Source organism: Amia ocellicauda, unplaced genomic scaffold (genome assembly GCF_036373705.1).
Source record: "Amia ocellicauda isolate fAmiCal2 unplaced genomic scaffold, fAmiCal2.hap1 HAP1_SCAFFOLD_83, whole genome shotgun sequence".
In the NCBI taxonomy this organism is placed as follows: Eukaryota; Metazoa; Chordata; class Actinopteri; order Amiiformes; family Amiidae; genus Amia; species Amia ocellicauda.
In genome coordinates, this window is record NW_027103009.1 from 191611 (window position 1) to 205336 (window position 13726).

Genomic DNA, 13726 nt, shown 5'->3' on the forward strand with positions numbered 1-13726 from the left:
AGAAGCTCAGCCTGGGGAGACTGGATTTAGCATTTCCTCTCCATTTTGATAAGTATCCATAATCATTTCTGCAAAATACTTCTATGATACCTATGTATGTTTTTTACTTGTACTATATTATACTATCAAGTATCAGTGTACACATACAATGTGACCTGTTACATTAATACAGAGGCCACGGAAGGCCAGATCACTAATAGCCACTGTCCCCTGATATTACACTTTTTCACAATCACTTTGGCACTCATTTCAGAACCTTGATGTCATTTTTCAAAACTCTAGACACTAAACTCACACCCGATGATCAAAATGCACATTTTTCAAAACTCTAACACTTTTTTACAATTGCTTGGATACAATACACATCAACCTCAGATCATTTGTTCATTGAACTAAAATGACACAACTTACATCAAAGTATTACCATTTCAAAATGCAATTCACACATTACATCTGAGATCACTGTCTATTCATTTCATTACAAAGATCTAATTATCAATTGATACAGCTGCTCAAAATGATAAGTGACTGTTGCATTACTCTTAATGCATAATTTTATGGAAACTGACAAACAATATTCCATGTTTCGATCATGAAAGTTTCAGGATAATGAGATCCATTGACACCAATAACCGAGGAGCATGAACCAGTTGGACTACATTATCTATGGATGTAATATTTCATCATCATTCATCATCATGTAGCACTTTTCCACACCATGTTTTCAGTGTGGAAGGAAAGTTAGAAATTCTTTCTCTAATACCTGTTTTTCTCTCTTGTATACTTAAGAAAGATAAGGTCAAGCTAGAAGGTCAGGCCAGAAGGTAGTTTGATTTCTGTTTGTTATTTACGATGAGAATCTTGGAGACAATGTCAAACAGTATGATTGAAGTGCCTGCTCCCTAATCCATGTGTTGATCTATGAACTCTGTCCTATAATGATATAAATTCTGCTTAGCTAACTTTTAAGATAACATAGTAATGACTTTCTGATTATAACCAGCTCTTTGATTTTTGTGTATAAAAGCTCTGACTGTTAAAATGAAGGCAGAGCGACTTTGGGATCTACTTGAGTCACTGTTCCTCTCCACGCTGCGTGTATTAAAGGCATTGCAACTAACGCTCCAACCTGGTTGAAGATGATTGTTCTTCCACATCAGATTTGACATTACTGTATGTATGCAGGCCCTTGTAATTGCTTTTCCAATACTGCCAACTGGTTATTGATGATTGATTTCACATTGTGGTACGATTATCGAGTGAAATGAGTGCTATCCACCCGAGCAACACAGTGATAACATGGAGCCGGCAAGTCATCCAGGTCACAATAGAGGTCAAGCAGTGGGAGGAGGAAGACGTGGTGGTCAAAGGAATGGAAGGGGACATGCACCCCTTCTGAGAGGTGGTCGTGGGCCTCGTCATAGAGGAGGGCTTAGGCCTCACCAGAGAGGCAGCCATGGGCCTCATTTGAGAGGTGTTGGGGGAACGTGGTAGAGGACAAGGCCACGGACCAGACAGCGGCAGCAACAGCAAATAGTGTCCAGTGAAATCCGAGAAATAGTTGTAGAGCATGTTGTAAATCATGGCATGACCATGACTGAGGCAGCTACAATGATTCAATCAAACCTCAGAATCAACTCAGGATCAACTGTGGCCTCAATCATCAGAAATTTCCGTACTGAGAAGCGGCAAGTCTTCAGCATGCACTAAACATTAGGCTACTCTCAATTGTCAAATGACTGTATACTGCATACCAATGTGTAGCACAGAGTATAGTGTGCCTTTTGAAAGAAATGCAGACAGCAGCTGATGACTGAGTATGTTCAGGTATGTTCAGTTTCAAGATGCCTCTTGTGAAAAATGGTTGTGAGAACCTGAACCTGAACACAGGGCTGATGGAAATTCAGAAGTACAGTAATCAATCCTTTGTTTTACACTAAGCCAGGTGAGGAACACTGCAGTTGACATTTTACTGTAGTTTTGTTCTTTTTTGTAGCTAATTATTGTTGCATGGCTTCAAAGAAACCTATGGTGTGATTTGATTGTATTGCATCAATACATTTCAGATTTTGTTCAATGATTCCACTGTGTCTGTAGTATTCTCTCTACTAGTCCTTTTACAGTGATGTATTTATGTGTAGTACCATAATGAAACATGTATCACATATTTTGTACTACAATATTTAATGATTGTACGAACAACTACACAGTGAAACTATCGGTATCTTCTGTGTGGGTGATCTAAATAAATGTTACTATGGTATTTCATGATAAATGAATTATTTGAACCAACAAGTCTGCAAGTGCAAGGTTTCTTTAAAGATATGAATGCACAATGCAATGTTTTGAACATTGGACAGCCTGTGTTACAAGTGATGACCGTTTTGAGTTTTGTGTCTAGAGTTTTGAAAAATGACATCAAGGTTCTGAAATTAGTGACAAAGTGATTGTAAAAAACTGTATATTCATCCTATTTAATGTGCTCTTTTAAAATGTGCTTTTCTTTTTTATGTTGCCATTTCTGTTCTACCAATGTTTCAGTTGTTAGCCAAAGATTGACAGAGTACATCTCATACACACAGGCCAGACAGCAAGGATTTCTTTTTGAAATTCAATTACAAATGCTGCATGAACTCATCAATACGATTAGAGCTCCTGAAAACTCACTCTACAGCATCTCATTAGCAGTGAAAAGAAACCAAGAAAGTTGGGACAGTCGACTGTTTACCACTATGTAACATCACCTTTTCTTTTAATAACACTTATTAAGCACTTGGGCACTGAAGACACCACTTGGTTAAGTTTAGCAAGCGGGATTTTCCCCCATTCATCCATTATGCATTTCCTCAGCTGCACAACTGCACAGGGCCTTCGTTGTCTTAATTTGCACTTCATAGTGCGCCACACATTCTCAATTCGGAGACAGGTCAGGACTGCAGGCAGGCCATGCTAGCACCCGCACTCTCTGCCTACGCAACCATGCGCTTGAAATCTGAGCAGAATGTGGTTTGGCGTTTTCCTGCTGAAAAATGCAGGGACGTCCCTGGAAAAGATGATGTCTGGATGGCAGCATATGTTGCTCCAAAATGTGTACATCTCTTTCTGCAAAAATGGTGCCCTCACAGATGTGCGAGTTACATGACAGACAGACACTCATACACACTGTCACACCCACACACACACACACACTTTCACAGACAGACACACGCACACACACACACACACACACACACACACTTTCACAGACAGACACACGCACACACACACACACACACACACACACACTTTCACACAGAGACAGACACACACACACTTACATACATACATACATACATACATACATACAGTGAGGGAAAAAAGTATTTGATCCCCTGCTGATTTTGTACGTTTGCCCACTGACAAAGAAATGATCAGTCTATAATTTTAATGGTAGGTGTATTTTAGCAGTGAGAGACAGAATAACAACAACAAAATCCAGAAAAACGCATTTCAAAAAAGTTATAAATTGATTTGCATGTTAATGAGGGAAATAAGTATTTGATCCCCTATCAATCAGCAAGATTTCTGGCTCCCAGGTGTCTTTCATACAGGTAACGAGCTGAGATTAGGAGCACTCTCTTAAAGGGAGTGCTCCTAATCTCAGCTCGTTACCTGTATAAAAGACACCTGTCCACAGAAGCAATCAATCAATCAGATTCCAAACTCTCCACCATGGCCAAGACCAAAGAGCTGTCCAAGGATGTCAGGGACAAGATTGTAGACCTACACAAGGCTGGAATGGGCTACAAGACCATCACCAAGCAGCTTGGTGAGAAGGTGACAACAGTTGGTGCGATTATTCGCAAATGGAAGAAACACAAAATAACTGTCAGTCTCCCTCAGTCTGGGGCTCCATGCAAGATCTCACCTCGTGGAGTTTCAATGATCATGAGAACGGTGAGGAATCAGCCCAGAACTACATGGGAGGATCTTGTTAATGATCTCAAGGTAGCTGGGACCATAGTCACCAAGAAAACAATTGGTAACACACTACGCCATGAAGGACTGAAATCCTGCAGCGCCCCCGCAAGGTCCCCCTGCTCAAGAAAGCACATGTACAGGCCCGTCTGAAGTTTGCCAATGAACATCTGAATGATTCAGAGGAGAACTGGGTGAAAGTGGTCTCAGATGAGACCAAAATCAAGCTGTTTGCCATCAACTCAACTCGCCGTGTTTGGAGGAGGAATGACCCCAAGAACACCATTCCCACCATCAAACAAGGAGGTGGAAACATTATGCTTTGGGGCTGTTTTTCTGCTAAGGGGACAGGACAACTGCACCGCATCAAAGGGACGATGGACGGGGCCATGTACCGTCAAATCATGGGTGAGAACCTCCTTCCCTAAGCCAGGGCATTGAAAATGGGTCAAATACTTATTTCCCTCATTAACATGCAAATCAATGTATAACTTTTTTGAAATGCATTTTTCTGGATTTTTTGGCTGTTATTCTGTCTCTCACTGTTAAAATACACCTACCATTAAAATTATAGACTGATCATTTCTTTGTCAGTGGGCAAACGTACAAAATCAGCAGGGGATCAAATACTTTTTTCCCCCACTGTACATACATATATATGGAAAAGAAACATTACAAGTATAAATCACAATAAGATGTAATAAAGTACAGATAAACAAAATGTAATAAAATGTGATCTTTTTGAAAATGCAGGGACGTCACTGGAAAAGATGATGTCTGGATGGCAGCATATGTTGCTCCAAAATGTGTACATCTCTTCTGCAAAAATGGTGCCCTCACAGATGTGCGAGTTACATGACAGACAGACAGACAGACACTCACACCCACACACACACACTTTCACAGACAGACATACACACACACACACACACTCACTTTCACACAGAGACAGGCACACACACGTACAGACACACACACTCACTTTCACACAGAGACAGACACACACACACACACATACATACATACATACATATGGAAAAGAAACAATACATTTATAAATCACAATAAGATGTAATAAAGTACAGAAAAACTAAATGTAAGAAAATGTGATCTTTAATACACACAAATATGTATGGCTGGTCGGATGCGTCTTGGACTCGGGTTCCTCTTCATTACGTATAACGCTTTTGCCTTTTGCTAAAGCTTTCCGTGGAGGGGATCGTGGGTGAGTTTGTACCATTTTTGGGAGGATCTGCCTTGTTGGGGCGGAGCTGTGATCCAGGTGAACAGCAGATCGGGCATAGGTGGGCATGTGGGCAGAGGAGTAGGAAGGCCGGTCAAGCAAATAAGCTTGCTAAGGTACGCAGCAGCAGCAAGCAGCCCCCCCATCCAGCCAGCCAGCCAGTCTGGCTGGCAGTGACTGAGTGGTTGACAGACGGCAAGCAACGGAATGTACGTGCTCTGTGATGTCATAGCAGTCAGCTGAGAGAGGCTCGTGATGTCATCGCTGAGCTGGGTGGCTGGCTGGCTCTGTGTGTGTGTGTGTGTGTGTGTGTGTCTATGTCTGTCTGTTTTTCTGTTTGTCAGTCTGTCTGTCTGTCTCTCTCTCTCTCTCTCCCTCTCAATTCTATTCATTTGTATTGTCAAAGCAATTGGACATACATACATACATACATACATATATATATGTATGTAGCGTAAGGTACACTTTTAAATTTCAATTAAAGAAGTGAATTCATAGTATCACCTTATCACGAATCCTGGAGTCTTGTAGAACTCAATTTCTGTAATAATTGGACGCAGACACCAATTCCAAAGATATAAATTGTCAAATTTATTTAAAAACAAAGACTAAATGTAGCACTACACTAATTATACAAAAGGGAAAAACTAATTAAAATTCAACTCTAGATCAACAAATCAAAGACAAATCACTTCCGTGACCAAATCAAAGACCATGGGATCCCATAGGATAACACACAAATCGTTAAACAAAAAAGGTTATAAACACATTGACTACAATACCGGTTAGTAATTCTAGGAATCACTAAGAAACAGTTGAAAGTGCTAAATTGCAGTTTCAGAAGATGAAAAAAAACTGTAACAGATGGGATATGTAGTACTTTATGCTCGAGTGGTCTATGCGATTACACCCTATTGGTGTTATTAAGAACGCCAAGTACCAGAATGCAGAGCGGGACTGTTTTTTGTGCCGTGACTTGTCGGGGGAAAAAGGCGCAGAAAAAACGGACGAGAAGGTGAAGGTAGTATGGCGGTGATGCACGCGTTGGTGAAGTGGGAAAGCGGGGTCGACAAAGACTCTTACAGCGTGATTCCCACTGCTTGCTTTCGCAATTTTGATTTATTCAGCATTGCTGATGATGACGAAGAGACGACTCGAAACTTCAGAGCAGAGTGGAGAGACACGAACAAACCTCCAAAAGGTGGATGGCCTGTCCATGAATCGCAGATCATTATGACTGGTAACAATGTTTATTTAAAAAAAAAACATTAAAGTCTTTACATGCTATTTGATATATACAATCACAGTATATTTGAAATGAATGTTTAAGTTATTAATGTGTTGTACTTCTAACATACTCTTATAACATGGTAGGTGGTGGTGAGGGCGCTAAAACTCGTCATACTTGACTGGCATTTGTAAGAACGATTTATTGTGTGTTGTGCTTTACAATAAAATCCCCCAAATCACAAAATAAATTAAACCAGATATAATTTAACTTCAGTTTTGATTCAGTGTTGGCTGTTCATCTTAATTTGTATGGTCAAAGCACAGTATTTTTATGACAAATAAATATAATCCCCAAATATCTGTGGACATAATGCAGGGTTTTATTTATTTTATTTTTATTTTAGGAAAAGAAGGCGAACTAAGAAGAAAACTTAATGACCTAACAAAAATGCCCCGTCCTAAAATGAAGAGAGTACCTAAACCAAACAAAAAACTTCAAATTTCAGATGATAGTGACCTTGATGAACCACAGTTACCGGTGAGATAATTACTGCAAATATAAAATAAATGTATTGCAGGATTGTTTTTTTTAAATCATTTTCATTATATATATATATATATATATATTCATTTTAAACTCTTTTTCTCTCTGAATACAGCACAAAATAAGAGAAAACCGATGGAGCTTCAAGAATTAGATCCCGTCATATTCTACAGACATTTAAAGAGTCCAGTGAAGTTGAGATACAGCAAAAAGTTAAGCAGTTCGAAAAGGAAAACACAAGACTTAAAAATGAAAACCAATGTCTTCGAAACCGTATGGTTGATGGTAAGTTTTTTTATTTATAGCAAATAATTCCTTACCTTGATAAATGTTATTCTTCAGTAATTTAGATTCCAGAGTAATGTATTATAGTTGATCATACTGAAGTAATCTAGAACCACAATACAGACTCTTAATGTGCACTGTCTAATAGTTTAATAATACTGATTATTAAATAAAGTTTTTCAACATAACTTCATAATCCTACATTAATGACTATATGCATTACATTAGACCTGGTAATTCTTGTATTTTATCTCTTTTATTTTTTTCGTAGCTAATGTTAATGACCCACAAAAAGGTCAGTTTGCCAATAACATAGAGCAAGTCTCTCAAGTATAATTGCAGGCATTGATGGTTTTGTTTTCACTTTGTATTAAATATATTACTAGAAATGATTATCATTTAATACTAAGGTTTTTTTCTCCAGAGATTCCAGACCTTTTGGACAATCTGAAAAAAATTGTAACAAAAGCCACATTTATCAGCAATGAAGACAAAAGTGTGTCACCATCAAGTGGTTCTGACAGCCCCACAGCAAATTGTTCTGAATCTGACAAAGAATCACCAAAACAGGTATAACACTCTTGGTCTACAATATTACAAAGACAAGGTAAAAATATATATATTGAAAACAAATATTGGTTGTAAACAATCTAATGATGCTACATTATCAGTTATATTCATAGTTATAGTTGATAATAAGAATGTAATTGAATTATGGGTGTCACAGATTCACTGACTTTATTATGTCTGTAAATTAATAAACTTAGAATTGAGACATACTGTGGTCTTTAATAACACATTTCTGTAACAAAATCACAGCCTTACTGATAATGTATTCCACTTAACATAATATAAGAATAGTTTGGGGATAAACTTGTTTTTTATTTACCATTGTCTTTTAGGTGGAAATATTCCCAGGCACTGGAGTTTACATTGACAAACTGTCCTGGATCCTTGCAGAGAGGTGCAGCACGAATACGTCATATGCAAGAACCCTGACGGTTGCTGTCTTTGACTTTCCAACATTACTAAAGAGCAATCTTCGTGGTGGTGGCAGCAAGAGAGATCCAACTTCGGAGACATTAAGATCCTCATTGATGTTATTGAGGATCATATACAGCTGCCTTCGGAAGGACACGACGTGTTTCAGTTGCGGGGCTTTGCAGCCCAGCGGGACCCTCTTAATGCCGGACATCAGCTGCCCGAGCCGGTGCGGATGAACGGAGGGACGTTAGACAGCGTTACCTTCCGGGCAGGAGCAGCGAGCGGCAACACCGGGGTGAAAGTGTCGTCTAACACTGTGCCATTAGCCACTAGCTGATTGAGCAGATCAGTGGTTTTTAAGAAGATAACAATGGCAGCAGACTTGATATTTTCACACCCTGCTACCTCCCCAACCGCTAACACACACTGCTCTAGGGGGCAGAACTGCACCGGAGCGATCTTGACTCCATGGCGTCGGGTCAGTTTTTCAAAAGACGCATTCAGGGGGTCCGACCCCCCGACCCGGGAAGAACTACCGGTACTCCCCCCTCCCCTCCCCTGTTCCCCCACAATAAGAAAAGCACTGAAAACAGAAGACAAAATAAACAAACTGAAAAAAGTAAAGCAACAAAAAAACGCAGCCAAAGGACAGAGCTCTCAGCAGCACTCCCGCTCACTGCAGACCCCTCCCACACACTCCCAGCTGAGAGAGAGAGAGAGAGAGAGAGAGAGAGAGAGAGTTAGTGTCTGTCTGTCTCTCTCTCTCTGTAGATGCATCATAGGGAACATATGTAACAATCTCTCTTTTTGTTTACCAAAAATGAGAATGAACGTATTTCAAGTGGGTGTTGCCTTGGTTGGAAACGTTTTAAGATTATTTATGAAGTGTAAAGTGGATTTGTCTCAGTTCTCCGTAGTTTTCAATGTATGTGCCATTCAGTAGCGTTCATGTTACAGATGTGCCCTATGCAGTGGTAGGGTCAATAAAATGTCAGTAAAACTTTATTTTAGCAATTATGGAGGGGAAGAACTGCAAATAGCGGGTCCCCACTAATTATCTAACTTACCAACAACGTTTCAAATTAGGTCTTGCGAAGCTGCCAAATAATGCTGTATAATCGTATGTGTCTTCATACACCGGCTGCTATAGTCTGATAGCTTTGATTATATATATATATTTTCTCGTGAACCACAAATGCTATTTGCTTGATTTTTACAGAGTATGTTATAAATACCATTCTTATGAAGCCTGACAAATTGTATGCTGTAATTATGAATATTTTCAAATCATTTGTTTGTTTTTCCTAACATGTTACAAATGTTCCCTATGTGAAAGATGCATTATATCTTAATAACGTCTAAACAATTAAAGATATACAGATTATTATTTTTGGTAAAGTTATAATACATTGCTATTAACTATGTGTGTCAGTAAAAGTTTAAATTTCCTAAAGGATTTTTATTGATCTTGCAAAATAAGTGTTTAGGGAACATTTGTAACATAGAGGTGGGTTAGCCACCGGCTAAGGGCAGCGGCTCCGGCTCCAGCACCGGCACCATGTCGCTGGAAAAGCGCTAAGTGAGCTCACAGTGAGCTCAGTGTAATGTCTGCTCTGGTGAGCTCACAGTGTGACCTAGTCGTGAGTTCACGTCTTCACTGGGTAGTCCTTGACAACTTAATTGACTCAAATCTTGGGCTTAATTGGTCAAAATGACCATTGGTTGAAGGTACTCAGGGACTGATGTGTAGAGAGACTTATTAAACCTGCAGGATTGTGGTTTTCCCAGATCAGAATTAACCAGATCACCACAAAGGAACATGGTAGGTGCTATTGCAACACAGATTACACAAATACATTGAAATCCAAGTTTGCAGTGGTCCTTGGGCCATTGGGTGGTGATCCAGATCACTTCAGCAGGAATTTTGCAGTGGTCTGGACTACAACTCTCTCTCTCTCTCTCTCTCTCTCTCTCTCTCAATTCAGTGCATTTGAATTGTCAAAGCAATTGGACATGCATACATACATACATACATATACACTCACCTAAAGGATTATTAGGAACACCTGTTCAATTTCTCATTAATGCAATTATCTAACCAACCAATCACATGGCAGTTGCTTCAATGCATTTAGGGGTGTGGTCCTGGTCAAGACAATCTCCTGAACTCCAAACTGAATGTCTGAATGGGAATGAAAGGTGATTTAAGCAATTTTGAGCGTGGCATGGTTGTTGGTGCCAGACGGGCCGGTCTGAGTATTTCACAATCTGCTCAGTTACTGGGATTTTCACGCACAACCATTTCTAGGGTTTACAAAGAATGGTGTGAAAAGGGAAAAACATCCAGTATGCGGCAGTCCTGTGGGCGAAAATGCCTTGTTGATGCTAGAGCTCAGAGGAGAATGGGCCGACTCGATTCAAGCTGATAGAAGAGCAACTTTGACTGAAATAACCACTCGTTACAACCGAGGTATGCAGCAAAGCATTTGTGATGCCACAACACGTACAACCTTGAGGCGGATGGGCTACAACAGCAGAAGACCCCACTGGGTACCACTCATCTCCACTACAAATAGGAAAAAGAGGCTACAATTTGCACAAGCTCACCAAAATTGGACAGTTGAAGACTGGAAAAATGTTGCCTGGTCTGATGAGTCTCGATTTCAGAGTCAGAATTTGGCGTAAACAGAATGAGAACATGGATCCATCATGCCTTGTTACCACTGTGCAGGCTGGTGGTGGTGGATGTAATGGTGTGGGGGATGTTTTCTTGGCACACTTTAGGCCCCTTAGTGCCAATTGGGCATCGTTTAAATGCCACGGCCCGTTGTTTCTGACCATGTCCATCCCTTTATGACCACCATGTACCCATCCTCTGATGGCTACTTCCAGCAGGATAATGTACCATGTCACAAAGGTCGAATCATTTCAAATTGGTTTCTTGAACATGACAATGAGTTCACTGTACTAAACTGGCCCCCACAGTCACCAGATCTCAACCCAATAGAGCATCTTTGGGATGTGGTGTGTAGCGTTATGTTGGGTGTATTTGGATAAGAGTATTTGGGCTCTGAGCTGAAGCACGGATCTAAAGAAGACCTCTCCCCCCCAAAGTTATCAGATTTCCTTAGCTCATCAGCTTGGAACTGGTTTGCATCAAAGTGACAGTTTTGGGGAGGATGGCACCGAGAAGAGGCCAAATAGTTTGTTATTCTGCTATGAGATGTCTGGAGAAAGGGGCCTGTGGGTGATAAAAACTCTTTGAAGTGGATGAGAGCCGAAATCCCGACATAGAGCTACGAACCCAGGCCAACCGGCATTTCCAAAAGATGGCATGGATTGACATCAGTCATAAATCCAAAGTCACAAAAGATTAAGTCTGTTTTAGTTACTTGTGATAAATTGTTGATATCCTAAGCGTTGGCATTAGAGTCATTAGGTGATTAATCGAGTACTGTTCTGTTGGGTTGTTACTGAATAGCCAAAACAATGATTACCCAAATGTCCCCATGTGAAGCATTGATTGTTAAGGTACCAGGAACAGAGATTCCTGAATTCCTTGGACGCCTAGGCAGTTTGGACTTTGAAGTAGAGTCGCGTCGAACTCAGTTGGTAAACGACACTACGACGCAACTCGAAAAAGAGTCGATAGAGGTGATGAAAGTTATGGCTAGCTTAGCACTTGCGAGCTCAAGGGTAGTGAACTGGATCATAAGCAAGTTTGAAAAACTGAAAAAGCTAGGAGAAAAGTATGCTAAAGCGAAAGAAGAAAGAGCCAAACGGCATGGAATGGTTTTAGAATTTGAAGGAAAGCTAGATACTTGTGGAAAACAAGTCATTGTGTTGAATGCTGAAAAAGAGGACTTAATTGAACAGAGAGAGCAATTAGGAAATGATTTAAGACAATGTCAAGTTGAATTGGAAACAACTCTGATCCAAGTAAAAGGTCTGCAAAATGACAGATGTAAAGCGGTTGAAAATGAAAGGATAGTTTTGAAGGACCGGGATGTTTTGGAAATGCGTCTTTGCAAAACAGTCAGGGAGAAAGATTTGGGCACTGTAAAAATGGAGATACTCGAAGGCGAGGTCATACATTTAAAAAGGGACAGTGAAGAAATGAGGAGAGTAAATCAGGTGCTTAGGGGAGAACTCAAATCAACTGAAGTTGAAAATGAGCGTCTCAAGCAACAAATAGGGGCCCTGAAAGCTGCCTCTTGGTGGGCTGCAAAGCTGACACCTGACAGCATAAAGGAACAGCCGGAACCGGCCAATGCACGGAGTCGCACACCGTCTCCACATTTAGGCCCCGGGTTGCCTCGTCCTGATCGTACCCCTCCCTGTAGTCTTTCTCCATCCAGGGTAAGAAGCTCGTCGCACAGACGAACTTCCTCTCCCGAGAGTCCAGACCGAAAGGTTAACATGCGCCAGTTGAGAGAACTGGCTAAAGATTGTGAAACCTTTAACCCAGCAGACAAGGAAGGAAATGTGGAAGCGTATATTAAGGACATTAAGTATGCTTTGAGTTTCTATCCTGAGGCTACGGAGAAGGAAAAGGTTCTCCTAATCCGCAAAACTACCTCTCGCCAAGTCCATTCTTGGATGGAGAGGCAAGGGTCCATGGTCTGCGATAGGTTTCAACGCTTGTGCAGAGCATTAGTTAGGGACTATTCCAGGTTCATTGATCCAGTGGCAGCAGTGACTGCCGCACACCAGATCAAACAGGGTAAGCATGAGTCCCCCCGTGATTACTATGAAAAGCTTAGGAAAACCTATTTTGCGGGTCAAGATCGACCCGGGGCCGAGGAAGAGGTGAGCTTTAAAGGGTTGTTTGTTGCTAATTTGTTCCCAACGATTAAGGAAATGGTCATATTACATGCAGACGCAACGTATATGAACATAGCTGAAATTCGAAAAAATGGCACAGAAAGCTTGGGAAAGCAAGTACAATAGCACTTCTGATCGTAAAGATTCAAGCACCCAAGTACTGGCAAGGCGCTCTGAGAGCCCTATTTCTCCACTGGAGTTAGAGGGGACAGAGATTCAAAGAAGGAAAGAACCTCCCAAGGATGGAATCCAAGACACCCAGGCTTACAATAAAAAAAAGAAATCTGCTCCTAGCCTAGGTGGGTTAACTCAGTCTCTGAGCAATGTTGCAGTTTCTGAGCTACTGCTACGCTTAGCTCTGCTCCCTTTGCCCCCTCTTCCCAAACTGGAAGTTAGTAGCCAGGGTAAAGGGCCGGACTCGCCACCTAAGGAATGACTAGCTCTGGAACCACCCCCTGTCCCCGCCTCTGTGTTTTTGATTGGATGTGAGGAACAGCAGGGGGGTTTCTCTGACACATCAGCCCACTGGGACCTCCCAGTGGGGGAAGTTGCCTGCAGGCAAGCTGAACCTTTGGTGATGTTACTGGGTGATCTGACACAGAGAGGCAGAGCCAAGCAAGTTTACATAGAAGTGACCATTGAGAATGTGTGGGAGTGAG

The 13726-nt window shown here is 41.0% G+C and overlaps 1 non-coding gene across 1 annotated transcript; it reads left to right on the top strand.

The window, feature by feature from the left end:
* Positions 1 to 5110: 5110 nt before the first annotated feature.
* Positions 5111 to 5225, top strand: LOC136744447 (U5 spliceosomal RNA). Its single transcript, XR_010815978.1, has one exon. It is a non-coding gene; the product is annotated as a U5 spliceosomal RNA (small nuclear RNA).
* Positions 5226 to 13726: the final 8501 nt, after the last annotated feature.